Source organism: Anneissia japonica, unplaced genomic scaffold (genome assembly GCF_011630105.1).
Source record: "Anneissia japonica isolate Jap-2015-1 unplaced genomic scaffold, ASM1163010v1 scaffold287617_len321496_cov130, whole genome shotgun sequence".
Taxonomy (NCBI): domain Eukaryota; kingdom Metazoa; phylum Echinodermata; class Crinoidea; order Comatulida; family Comatulidae; genus Anneissia; species Anneissia japonica.
The window spans coordinates 13,254-16,884 of record NW_022696710.1 but is presented as its reverse complement, the minus strand read 5'-3'; the positions used below and the strand labels follow the sequence as shown (position 1 = coordinate 16,884).

At 34.0% G+C, this 3,631-nt stretch overlaps 1 protein-coding gene across 2 annotated transcripts in view; it reads right to left on the bottom strand.

Annotated features, from left to right (window-relative positions):
- Positions 1 to 3,631, bottom strand: part of LOC117102145 — a 41,084-nt gene that overhangs the window by 32,273 nt on the left and 5,180 nt on the right. The gene's annotated exons all lie outside the window — the stretch shown is intronic.

The window sequence follows — 3,631 nt, the reverse complement described above, 5'->3', positions numbered from 1 at the left end:
GAGTAACGCAGTGTTCGATTTTGTTAGAGCATGGTCAACTGACTATGGCTGGAACGACATACCCATTCATTTTTACAGCCTCAAGATTCAGCCTTTGTAAAGGATTTGCATTCGAATTTATGCAAGAATAAAAGAAATGATTGATAGTAGATTCTAAAGTTTAATACATTTACATTTTACCGTCAGTCTGAAAATACAAAATGCTATTTAATAGCTGTTCTATTGAAATGCGCTATTTTCAATGTGTGGGCATTGAACGATCTGCTGCTCTGTGGGTGTGAAATGATACTGAAATCATAATCATGGAAGTTGTATGAGCTTGTATTTTAATCAGTGCAAAAATAAAACAGGTGATGAATTTAATACATTGAGGTGATACATTTACTGCCAGTCTGCAAATACAATATGCTAATTTGTTGTTCAATTAAAGTTTATTAAAATTTTACTATTGTAAGCTAAGAAACTTCGCTCGATGCTGCGAAGCTAGGACTTCGAAAATTATGCCCTTACAGCGTGGTCCACTGGCGCTATTTACGACAGACGAGGCTTAACGCGAAGGATTAATCCATCATAGGCCTATGTGATCATCAGTCATTTCATGCATTCATTTATTTTACATATTCTACAATTAAAGTAGGCTTTACTAATCTGGACTATAATAATATCTACGTTGTATGAGCTTGTATTTTAATCAGTGTAAAAATGAAACAGGTGGTGGATTTAATACATTGAGGCGATACATTTACTGTCAGTCTGCAAATGCAATGCTAACTTGTTGTTCAAATAAAGTTTAAAATTCCACTGTTGTAAGCTAAGAAACTTCGCTCGATGCTGCGAAGCTATAGGACTTCGAAAATGATGTCCATACAGCGTGGTCCACTGGCGCTATTTACGACAGACGAGGCTTAACGCGAAGGATTAATTCATCATAGGCCTATGTGATGATGTGATCATCAGTCATTTCATGCATTCATTCATTTCACATATTCTGCAAATAAAGTAGGCCTCTGGACTATAATAACAATATCTACAACTATTAAAAGGGGCAATTTTTACTGTCAGTCTGCAAATGCAATGCTAATTTGTTGTTCAATTAAAGTTTATTAAAATTCCACTGTTGTAAGCTAAGAAACTTCGCTCGATGCTGCGAAGCTATAGGACTTCGAAAATGATGTCCATACAGCATGGTCCACTGGCGCTATTGACGACAGACGAGGCTTAACGCGAAGGATTAATTCATCATAGGCCTATGTGATGATGTGATCATCAGTCATTTCATGCATTCATTCATTTCACATATTCTGCAAATAAAGTAGGCCTCTGGACTATAATAACAATATTTACAACTATTAAAAGGGGCACTTTTTACAAAGGGATTCTTCTTGCAACATTTTCGTTTAACAGCGAGAATAGCCAAGCAAATTAGTGTTTCACGCTGCATTTCGCACCGACATAAGCTGTTTTTGGGTCATTTTTCGTCTTTCCACAGTCGTATCTCGGCAAATAGGCCTACTTGTCGGATTTTTGTGTACCCTTCGGTATTTGAAATGCAATTCTTTTTTTTATTGCTTTAGTATTTGTTTCAATTGTATTGCTTGAAAAAAGTCACCGCCATTTTTCACTTTTCGATTGGTGCTATGTTGACCGCCGACCGCGTAGAGGCTGCATTTTTACCTCTTTTTAGCGACTTCGTTGGCTTTAAATTGCCATTTCGGCTGTTCACCAATCAAATATCTTGTTGTTCCCAATGTAAAATGAGAGCTGAACATTCATAGATTCTTCTCATATAAAATATATTCCCATTAGATGAAAAAATTCACCGTCAAAACACTAATTTCAATATGAATGAACAATCCTGTCTAGGCATTTATGACGAAGCTTGGTATAGCTTTATGCCATTGTTAATGAATCTGCGTTGTACTGTTGTTGTACCTTTTGCCTTAAATTGGCCAATTTCCTTTAGGTATTAATTTTATTTTCACCTTTTACATACTCATTAAGTATGTTGTGAACATTTGCTGAGGGTTATTGTTTGATTTAATGTAAATTTAAAGGCACAAAAGGATCTAAAACATACGGTTGTAGATTTCTCTGCCAGCTAAGAAGCTGGAGCGTACCATAAAATTGAGCAGGACGGGGATATCCGGATACAGACTGGCTAGGAAAAGTGCGTCGTAAAATATGAATGACCATTATAGCCTACATTGTAAAATTGTTAAACTAATACAGTAATACTGTTATTAACTATATTTAAGACTCAAACAATGCATAAAAACCTATATTAGGTAGGCCTATTAATTACCTCTCATAAAATGAGCGAGTCTAAACGATAACCAAGGCTTCTGTAGGTCACTTCGCTACAGTGAATATGAGCCGATTAAATTTGATTGTATTGTTGCAAAAATGTGGCCTAAGAATTCATATGTCAATTGTATCCGATTAGTTCGCCAAGAATGTAATTTTCCTTCTCCTTATTCTTATTATTCGTCTATCGTCGTTCGACACAGGTGTAGCCCCTATTTAGGTATGGTGGACACGTCTAAACATCACACAGTAAAGATACAGATTTGTTTGAAAAAGCGAAGAAAAAAAAACAATAAATATTATATAAATAAATATATTATGTATAAGAATGCACTAAGTATGGAATTGAAAAACTGTCTCTTAGATAAACTGAATTATAAGGGGCAAACTTGAAATTTAAAGCAACCAATATTTTAGAATTAGAAACGGTCATGATCAAATATAGGTCATACACACAGAGGGCAATGTCCATTTGCAAGACCAATGAGATTAAAACTATTATCTATTAATTTTGATTGCAAAAGCGTTTCTTCCATAAGAAACTATGTTTTGATGACATAAAATGACTTTTTTTACAATTGATAAACATTTTTGGTGAACTTTTAATAACATTTACTCCTTGACAATCTTTATGATATTTAACAAAATCCACACATCTGTAGAATATTTAACTACCTTTGCAAAAGGTACTTAGTTAATGTATGTCCCATAACACCAAATTTTGTCTCAGCATCATAAATACAAGATGTAATCGTATTGGTGATCTTGTCAGAATTTCCTAGTCCTAGTATCATACGTTAATTGAACAACTATTATTTAATAGTATTTTGTATTTTCAGACTGAAAGTAAATGTATTAACTTCAGAATCTCAGTCACTTGTTTTATTCTTGAATTGGGAACAAGGCTCATATAAAGAACGAAAGCATCAATGATGCAATAGCCCACTTGACAATAGCTGGCAATGTTTATGTGCTGTTAGTGAGTGGAGGTTGTGTGGAGTGTTGTTACATGTATTGAGCATTAAAAAATACCGTTTAAAGTTATAATAGTTGTATGCATCATCACAGACCTTTTTTGTTATGTTCATATAACAGTTAGAAAAGGTGTGATATCGTGTACAGTGATATTAAAGGAAATATGGTTGTTGTAGGGGTTGTTGTGTACGTATCTTTTAGAAATATTTTGTACTGTAATTATGAAGATATATATGTAGCGGTTTATGATTTAAGTAGACAGTTTGGTGAGTGAATGGAATTTGTTGCATAGAAGTATTTTATTGGGAAGAAATATATATTTCCAAAGGCCCATTATAATTACATATATCAT